The 10998-nt window shown below is 37.5% G+C and overlaps 1 protein-coding gene across 2 annotated transcripts in view; it reads right to left on the reverse strand.

Annotated features, from left to right (window-relative positions):
- rbfox3b (RNA binding fox-1 homolog 3b) overlaps positions 1 to 9131 on the reverse strand; it is a 309370-nt gene extending 300239 nt beyond the window's left edge. For both annotated transcript variants that reach the window (XM_084387722.1, XM_084387713.1), the window contains exon 1: positions 9016 to 9131. The gene's annotated coding sequence lies outside the window, so the exon portion shown is untranslated. The remainder of the gene's footprint in view (positions 1 to 9015) is intronic.
- Positions 9132 to 10998: the final 1867 nt, after the last annotated feature.

Genomic DNA, 10998 nt, shown 5'->3' on the forward strand with positions numbered 1-10998 from the left:
TTTTGGACACAAGAGGGCAGTATAGCCCTATGTTTGCTTTTTTGTTGAACCAAATAGCACTAAATAGCCTGTTTTTAACTTTTTCATTCTTCTTGAATTGCAAAAACAGAATAAAATGGGTTTAGTTGTGATATTTGTATACTTTTATATAGAAATAAATGGTATATAATTACATTTTTAGAAGATTTTTAGTGTTTCCTTTTTGGACATTAATCCCTCGCCATAGCAAAACCGTTTGAGATATTTATTATCCATTCACAACTTAGCATATTTAATGTAGTTTCATCATGTTGAAAAAGTTTGGTACGAATAAAATAAATAGTTTAAGAGGAGTGGCTAAAAATTCAGAGGCTGATTTTGCAAAAAAATTCACATTCAGACCAAAATATCTGACTTCCTGATGGCCAGAGCTATTGAATGTAAATTAGAAAGTTGTCCGGCTTGATGAGAACAATATAAAAACTATTTTTTCTTTACTGTAGTTAAAACTAACCCCCCCACTTTTGTCTAAAGCATGTTGAAAGTGACACACTTCCTGCTGCCAGTTGGTGGCGCTATAACTTTGACTCACAATAGCTACATCCATCTGACCGGCCTCTTACCACGAACACACTGCTGAAGTTTCATCAAGATCAGTTAATGTATGCAGAAGTTATTCCACTTCCGTGTTTCTCTTTTCTCGCCATAAATTCGATTCCTCGCCACGGCCAAACCGTTCGAGATATCAAAAATCCGTCCGCAATTTAGCATCCTCAAAGTCTTGACTACATGCACACCGAGTTTGAAGGGGACACGGTGAATTTTCTAGGAGGAGTATTTCACATTCCACAGCAAGCGTTTTCCAAACAACCCATAATAGCCGACTTCCTGTTGGGCTGGCGTAAAACTTGACCGGGGTAAAGTTGTTCGGCCCGATGAGATCTATATGTGTACCGAGTTTCATATTAATTCATGCAAGCGTGTTTGATATATGGATCAAGTTTTAGAACCCCGTTCAAGGGGGCGCTGTTGAGCCCCCCAGCCATGCCCGGGTACCAGCTTCAGCCCGGCCCTGATGGCCGTGGGTTTTGACCTGTGTGCAAAGTTTCAAGAGTTTTTGAGCACGTTATGGACCCCAAAAGCCCCTGAAACCTTGATTAACAATATAAAAGCAAGAGTCAAATCCCCCCCTCCCCTCACACACACACAGACACAGAGAGAGGGAGAGAAAATTCTTCAGAAAATCCACATTCAAACCAAAATATCTCTCTTCCTGTTGGTCGGAGATGGTTCATGTAAATTAGAAAGTTGTCCGTCTTGATGAGAACAATACACATACCAAGTTTTGTTGCTGTTGATAAAACTAACCGCCCCATTTATGACTAAAGGTGGCGCTACTGAGCCCCTCACCACGCCCGTTTCTGAAACTTTGCACATGTCTACGGGCTAATAAATGTGATGTGTCTGTCGAGTTTCATCCAATTTCAAGTATGTTAAGAGTCTCAAAAGCATCTGAAAAGAATATTAAAGTTTGAAGCGTTGCCATGGCAACAGTATTAAAGATATCAAAAATCCTTTCACAGGTCTACATCTGCCGTGTGTTTACATTATACACATAAAGTTTGAAGCAAATCGGGTAAAAATAAGAGGGTGATTTCAAAGCATTTTGAAAGTGACACACTTCCTGCTGCCAGTTGGTGGCGCTATAACTTTGACTCACAATAGTCACATCAATGTGATCGGCCTCTGACCACGAACACACTGCTGAAGTTTTATCAAGATCAGTTAATGTATGCAGAAGTTATAACACACTTCCTGTTTATCTTTTCTCGCTATAAATTCGTTTCATCGCCACGGCCAAACCGTTCGAGATATCAAAAATCCGTCCGCAATTTAGCATCCTCAATATCTTGACTTCATGCTGACCGAGTTTGGTGTGGATCGGATCAATTCCCTAGGAGGAGTACATTAAATTCCACAGCATGCGTTTTTCAAACAACCCATAATAGCTGACTTCCTGTTGGGCAGAGCTAATAACTTAGAGCGCGAAAGTTGTTCGGCCCGATGAGATCTATATGTGTACCGAGTTTCATACTAATACGTTCTTGTATGTGTCCAAGATTTAAGATTGTGTTCTAGGGGGCGCTGTTGAGCCCCCCTGCCACGCCCGGGTACCAGCTTCAGCCCGGCCCTAATGGCCGCGGGTTCTGACCTGCGTGCAAAGTTTCATGAGTTTTTGCGCACGTTAAAGGCCCCAAAAGCCCCCGAACCCTTGAAGAACAATAATAATAATAATAATAATCCTAACGAAAACAATAGGGCCTTCGCCCCTTCAGGGCTTGGGCCCTAAAAATCTTGTTTCTGCTGGAACAAAGTTGATACTTACTGTATATGAGTGAAATTATTTCTTTGTTTTATCTTTAATTTATTTCATATAAAAAAATCGAATATAAAAAACTATAAAAAAAATATATATATAAAAAAAAAAAATATATATATATATATGATGTATATAATGATATATATATATATATATATATATATATATATATATATATATATATTTAATTAACACCTGCAGGTACATCTGAGACAAAGTTGATTACTGTAAATGAAATGTAACTGAGAACCGTGAAATCTTCTGAGCAAATCAAGTGTTTTTTAGAGGTAACCCGGATTAATCCGAGCTGGACTGTAAACGAGAAGGCCGTATCTAAGACGTCTGTCAGTGTTTGGGCAGAATTGAGCGCTGAGGTTTGTTAGTTCTGGACTTTCATTAGTTCCTGCAGAAATGTCTCCAGCGGGACGGGTCTTAACAGCAGATTAAGAGCAGTCAATGACTAAACGCTGCTGAAATCACACCAAACCATCGGAGAATCAGGCTCACACCTGCTCCGCTCACTGAACAAACACTAATTAGCAAACAATGGGTGGATGAGACCAGCAGCGCTGGAAATACCTCCAGCACTCGTATTAGCGCTGCATGTTATTTTCCCGAAGCTCTTCAGAGATCATGATCAGTGCTGCGTGTTCGCTTCAGTTTCACAATCAAGACAACAGACATGCAGATGCACTGACCGTTCATGTGCTGGTTTAATAAATCTCCAGCTCCTCCTTTTTACTGCTCATTTTGACAACAATGTCATAACATTCATGAAAACAATGAGTCACAATGTGTTAATTGCAGGTAAGCTGTCAATCAAACAATGCATTGATTCATGGGTTAATCAAATAAAACAAGCATTCATATATTCATCAAAAACAATCAATCATCAACAACAAACCAACCAACCAACCAGTTATAAATCAATTAATGGACTTCTAAATGACTGACCATCAATCAACCAATCAATTAGACAATCATTAATTAATCAAATCAGCCATCTAATTATCCATCGTTTAAATCAACAAATCAACCAACTATTAGTTTATTAATCAATAAATCTATCAACTCACCATCCATCCATTAATCAATCAATCAAACAATAAATAAATAGTAAAAAAAAAAATATAACAATTGATATTAATTGTTACTGTATTAATACTAATATTGCTATTATCAACATACATAATATCAATAATGAATGAACATTCATACTAATATTAATATATCAATGTTGATTGCTAATAAAAAATAAAATAATATTAAGATAAGAAATTAAATAAGAAAAATAAGAAAATATATTGCAATTCATAAAAATTATATGAATATGAATGACTTAATACAAATACTGATATCAATAATGTTAATAATGATCATAGCTATATTAATACTAATATTGCTAATAAAACAATTAATATTACATAAAAAATTATTGCTTGCTTGATTGATTGATTGATTGATTGATTGATTGCTTTTCTAATTAGATCCCTAATTAGATCCCATTGAGGAGCATATAAACTGCGTAACTCAGTTTTCCCAGTAGTGAATATGGAGTGTGTGAACATGTAAACATGACGGTGAGCTGGTAATGAAGGCAGAAAGGCCTCAGTTGCATCTCTTTCTCCAATCAATAATAATAATAATAATAATAATGGAGAGACGGCGGGGGAATGTAATGATGGTGTGTGTGTGTGTGTTTGTGTGTGTGTGTGTTTGTTTAAAATGGTGCTGTCAGAAGATGATGCCTGTGATCTCATTTCCTGTGGCGTCGGTGATGAGCATCGCTGCTGACAGGTGAGTCGCATTAAAATACTCTCTCTTATATCTCTCCAGATATTTATGAATTTAATAACTCAACAATTATCCTACGTCAAATAGGAACTGACAGATATTGCCAAAGAGGGAATGCAATGTGAAGCTAACAGCTAGCAAACATGTTGACAATACTTTAACTCCGCGTATTAAAGTCAAGACAAAAACTAAAGTAGCAAAAGCACACTGACCAATCAGAATCAAGTATTCCAGACAGTTGAGCAATATAACTTTAACCAATCTATTGTCATGTTTCATCACAGTTAAATCAAAACTACGACTTTTTTCCTAATGAATGTCTTTGCTGCATGCTATTCTAGTTTTAAAAAGGTTTCTCGTTATGTTTAGGTTTCATTAATCACTTCCTCCTTTTCCTAATGTCACATGGGCGACACACACACACACACACACACACACACACACACACACACACACACACACACCTCACATTATTCAACACACACACATCACCATACATGTCACATGTGATTCAGTCCATCATGATGCATCACAATCTCATAAATGGATAACATGCTGTTTTATACTTATAATTTAATAGCTTAATTTATAAAAATGAATTATATGAATGAACATAAATAAAATACATTTTATTTACATTTACATGAATCACATAAATAATAATTTATATCATAATTTATAATTATCATATAAATATAAATAAAAATTATAATTCAAATGAAAATAAAATTACACTTAAGACAACCTGCTGCTTCATTAACTGAACAGAAATAAATTAAATAAATGAATGAATTCATTTTACTTAATTCAATTTTTATTTACATGTTAAATACTTTAATTAATTAATATAAATTATATTTAAATTAAATTAAATTAAATTATACTTGTTAAGGCAACCTGATGCTTTATTCACTAAACTGAAAAAGAAAGAAAGAAAGAAAGAAAGAAAGAAAGAAAGAAAGAAAGAAAGAAAGAAAGAAAGAAAGAAAGAAAGAAAGAAAGAAAGAAATCTTTGATTTAATTTAATTAAAATAATGTAATTAATAATTTAAATGAAACAACATAACATAAATAATATATAATATTACATATATTAAATTAGATATAGGGTGATGATAAATTGGAGAGAAAATAAAGAACAACTACTCCTAAAAAATAATGTGGAAATATTATTTTTTGTTTTCAAACTCTTCCATCAGAAAAGTCAGCTCTAATGATGTCATCATAAACATCAGTAAGAGCTTCATTTGCTGTAACTCCTGCTTTATTGCACTCAGACTAAAGTGGCCTGGGCAGTACATTTACACAGGACACTGCTTATCTGTGTGTGTGTGTGTGTGTGTGTGTGTGTGTGTGTGTGTGTGTGTGTGTGTGTGTGTGTGTGTGTGTGTGTGTGTGTGTGTGTGTGTGTGTGTGTGTGTGTGTGTGTGTGTGTGTGTGTGTGTGTGTGTGTGTGTGTGTGTGTGTGTGTGTGTGTGTGTGTGTGTCTGCTTTATAAAGCTGTGAAGGAAAAACTCACTCCAGCAAAAATACCATCTCAACCCTCGGTGATGGAGAACTTTAATATACGTACTCGAGGACTAATTTAATTTCACCTGATATTTCCATAAGCAGCAAAACCACCTGCGCGAGAGACGGAGAGAGAGGGAGAAATAATGAACTTGATTGATCTCATCTCCTCTCGTCTCGCTTTATCTCCCCTCCTCTCATTCTCTTTAAATCTAACACAAAATGAAGTCGTCTGTCATTTTGAGCTTGTCATTAAGCTTCACCCTAAAGAGATGTTCACGACCTGAGATAAAAATGAAAAAATCTAAAAATGAACTCAATAAAGGTCAAAACTTTCAGTCTGTGTTCGGATTGATGTTTCATCGCTCAATGTTTCATAGATTGAGTATATTCTCCCATGACGTTTCTCCCTCTGCAAACATGTCGTTCCTGTTTTCTCCGTTTCTCAGTGAGTTTCTGAAGCAGATGGTGTGTAAAGCCGCACGGATCGCTTTAATACACTAAAAGTATCCTCCAGAGACGCGCGGCAATCTGTCTGAGAGACACACAGAGAGACTGACGGATGCAGAAGCCGAACAGACGCTTCACATTTCTGAAACACGAGCTCCGGCGGTGAACAGGTCAGCAGATATTCAGCAAACTCACAGCTTTCACCAGACAGAGATAAAAGAGATGCACTTCATCACATCCCGAGCCTTCAGGAGTTCGCTATAAAGCGCTGAAGCAAATCACAAACGAGATCTCAGGTGTTTCTCTCAGATGGAAATGGGATGAACAATTGGAGATTGAAATCTCAATGTGAACTCAACTCAACGTGAATGTTTCTCGTCGGTTTCTCCCAAGATCAAATAATCTGGTTGCTATCCTTATTTTCTTTCTCCCAGCAGATTTAAGGAGAATCAGATGAGATGATACTGAGACCTGAGCAATAAAATGTTCCCCTGATCACTGATCTCGCAGAATAAGATCCAGAATCCAAAAATCACGAATGAAATCTCTTTCATATCTCGGTTGTTTCTCTTAAAATTCAAAGAGATTAATTTGAATTGCTGAAGTCTCCTGCTTCTCAAATGTGACCCTGGACCACAAAACCATGGGTAAATTTTTTGAAATTGAGATTTATACATCACCTGAAATCTGGGTTTAAGGTTTCTGGTGAAATAAGGTTTGCATTATGGTTTGTTAGGACAATATTTGGTCGAGATACAACTATTTGAAAATCTGGAATCTGAGGGTGCAGAAAAATCTAAACATTGAGAAAATCGCCTTTAAAGTTGTCCATTTCTGTTGGCGATTGTGCTGCATCCACTCACAAAAATAAATTTTTGATTTATCGATAATTTTGACCCATACAATGTATTGTTGGCTATTGCCACAAATATACCCGTGCGACTTATGACTGATCCAGGGTCACAAATGTTTCTCTTGAGACCCCAGTAGTATCACGCGTGTCTCCTCTAAAGCTTCAATAGAGGTCTCAATAATGTCTCAAACTGTGCTCAGATTTGCTAGGATGCCAAAGTGTGCCATCAAATGAACATTTCTCATCCAACTCTCTCAAGATCAAATAATCTGGCAGCTATCTATATTTTTATTTCTCAACACAGATTTTAGGAGAAGATACTCACACAACCCAGAACTGAGCAATAAAACCTTCCTCTGATCGCTCATTTCTCAGCATAATATTCAGAAACACTCAAACTGGAAAGAAAGATTACAAAAATGAAATCTCTTTAATGTCTCAATTGTTTCTCCTTCATTCCAATGAAATTAAATTGAGACTTTTGCTCTGTTAAATGTTCCTTCGTAGAATAAGACCCCAGTAATCTCACATGTGTCTTGTCTCAGACTGATCTCATGAAATGGCGTATGTATGACACGCCAATTCGTATTTCCATTTTTGGCGTGCTATCAACACGCATAATCGCTTTTCAGCGTGTTTATCAACGCCGTTGACTTAACGTTACATTACTCTCTATATAAATATATATGACTTTCCCCAACCCCGTCCCTAAACCTACCCGTCACTGGGGTTAATACCATTTATGAGTCTTCCCCTACCATCCTAGTAAAAAAATATCGCTCCCCAGATGTAGATTTACATTTTGCTTCGTTTCGCTCGGACATTTAACGGCGTAGACATACACGCGGAAGATGACGGCGTGGACATACGCGCGGATAGCTCAAAATGCGTGTAGATAACACGCCACTTGACTTGAAAGTGGCGTGTATGTTTACGCAAAGTCATGATGTCATGTTGCTTGTCTAGAGTTTCAGAAGAGATCTCACCAATGTCTTAAACTGTGCTCAGATTTACCAATACACCAAAGTCTGCAAAAGTCAGAGATCTCAAAGTGAACTCAAACATTTCTCATCAAATTCCCCTAAAATCAAATAATCTGGCTTTTTCCCAGCAGATTTTATGAGAAACATCTGAAATGATACAGAAACATAACTGAGAAATCAGCAATAAAATATTTTCCTCTATTCGCTGATCTCTCAGCATACGCTCCAGAAACACTCATATCAAATGATATCTCTTTAAAATCTCAATGTTTCTCCACCATTGACGTTTCCCTTGAGAAAAGACTCCAGTAATCTCACATGTCTCCTCTAGAGTTTCAGAAGAGATCTCAATCATGTCTCAAACTGGGCTCAGATTTACCAATACACCAAAGTCTGCAAAAGTCAGAGATCTCAATGTGAACTCAAACATTTCTCATCAAATGCTCTCAAGATCAAATAATCTAGCTGCTATCAACTTTTTTATTCTCCACAGAGATTTTAGGAGAATCATCTGAGAAGACACTCACACGTATGTGACCATGAACTATGAACATTGACCATGAACCTCTGATTGCTGCTTTCTCAGCATAAGATGCATAAAACACACACGCTAGATCTCTTCAATGTCTCAATTGTTTCTCCTAGATTTCAGTGAGACTGTTGAAGTCTCCTGTTTCTCAGATGTTTCTCCAGACATCCCACATGTGTCTCCTCTAGACTTTCAAAAGAGATCTCAACAAAGTCTCAAACTGCGCTCAGACACCACTCAGTCTGCCATCAAAAATCAGAGATCTCAATATATATTTCTCATCAATTGATTTTGAGCTGCTCTCCACATTAGTTTTACAGCTCTATACTCTTACTGGACGACGACCAGTGATTCATTTAACTCTTTTTATTCCTCCAAACTGACGCTCTTGAGCTTTGAAAGGGAAACCTTTGAGCAATAACATGAGATCCACTCCAACAGAAACCCGCAACACACTCGGCATGCATTCAGACTCAACCAGCGGTCAGCGTGTGCGTGTGTGTGTGTGTGAGAGAGATGAAGATGTTTCTGTACTCACAGTGGTGTGAGGGCTGCAATCTCCTCAGTGAAGTCGTCCTCAGGGTATCTCTCTTCCTCCTCTTCCTCTGATGAAGAGCTGCAGGAGAAACACACTGCGTTCTGGAAACGTGGACTGCGCAGGAATGAGATAACGTGTATGGGAAAATGAGAGAAAAGGAGGAGAGACACACACAGAGAGAGAGGGAGAGAGAGAGAGAATGATTGGTCTGTCCATGTGAGGGAACGTGTGTGTAGATGGAGAGAGAGATGATCTCACCTCAAAATGATCAGCGAATGTTACTGTGTTTGAGGTGATGCAGTCACACATTATGTTACAAATATCTCTGGATCTGAACTCTGATTGGATGAAAAAGCGACGATATATTTGATACACTAATGTTCAAAAGTTTGGGGGCTGTACGATTTTTTACTGTCACTTTTGATCAATTTAATGCATCCTTTCTGAATAAACGTATTCATTTATTTTGAAAAAAAAAAAAGAACGAAAACTTTTAAATGGTAGTTGTACAAGCTTTTTTGGTGATCTGGTCTATAAATATGATTCAAATCCAGCAGGTGAAAATCACATAGAAAAAAAGACAAACAATAATAGATAAACCAGCATGAGAGAGAATGTGAGATTCCTAATCTCTCTCTCTCTCACACACACACACACACACACTGCCGTGTTGTCGTCCTAAAAGCCACCAAATTCAATTAAAAAGAGGAATTGCCAATTAGAGGTGTGTTATGATCCGAGAACAATGAAGTAACCCGTGATTCATTGGCTGGAGCTCCCGGAGGGACTCGCTTCTGATAGACCAATCCATTCACACACACACACACACACACACCTGCACAAACATATGCATGTCTGCAAACACACACGCTTGGCATTCACCTCTTTCTCAGCCAAGTCTGCCAGCCTGCGGCAAGAACACGGTGAAAACACACACACACACACACACACACACACACACACACACACACACACACACACACACACACACACACACACACACACACACACACACACACACACACACACACACACACACACTATAGTAAGCCATGGCGGAAATAAACCCAGGCAGACTCCTCATTCGATTCTGATCTGTGAAATAAACACATGGATATTTGGCTCGGGTGTTTTATCGCAATAATTCCCTCTCTCTGTTCTCCTTTATTAAATTACCCACAATGCATCTGCGTGATGAACGAGGAGCCCGATGACAGATTGAAGATCAAACTCGCGTCGATAAGGCAAAAGACAGTTTAACTCTGTGACCCAGATGTCAACACAAACACACAGAGAGCAGATCAGTCGATATCAGCATGCAGATCTCAATGTTTGCCGTTCATAATGAACACAAAAGAAGATATTTTGAAGAACTTTGGACCCCATTGAGTTACATTGTATGGACAAAAGACACTTTCTTTTCCAAACTGCTGGTCCAATGTGGGTACAGCGTAATATCATACAGGTATAACTTCCTTTTTAATTGATTATTAAATTGTTAAATTAGAGTTTATACATAGATTACATGACAAAGTGAAATATTTTCATTACTACTGGAGCTGCCAGTTTGATAAGTTTCAAATGATTATTAAACAGCACAAACTATGCAAAAGAGGCAGCGCTTCCGGCGCACTCAGTGTCCGAATTCACTCACTCGTTTTCATTCACTCCTTCAAGTGAACTATATTAGTGGAGTAATGTAGGGAATAGTGAATGAGGGTATAGGGGGCGATTTCGAACACAGCCCAGGTCAACCAAGGAAGACAGGAAATGAACACAGAGAACAGAACTAAGCTAAAGTCAAAATAAGAGTCAGTCAGGTTTGAAACGGCTTCTCAAGCGAGAGACAAAAATACTGGGTTGGACCTTAAATACTACACTATAATAAAAATAATAAGAATACAACAAATATAAAAACGTAAATATAATTTAAAAAAGAACAATTTTATTTCATGGTGACTAACTACAACTAAAATAATTGAA

Source organism: Rutilus rutilus, assembly GCF_951802725.1.
Source record: "Rutilus rutilus genome assembly, chromosome: 1".
Classification (NCBI taxonomy): Eukaryota; Metazoa; Chordata; class Actinopteri; order Cypriniformes; family Leuciscidae; genus Rutilus; species Rutilus rutilus.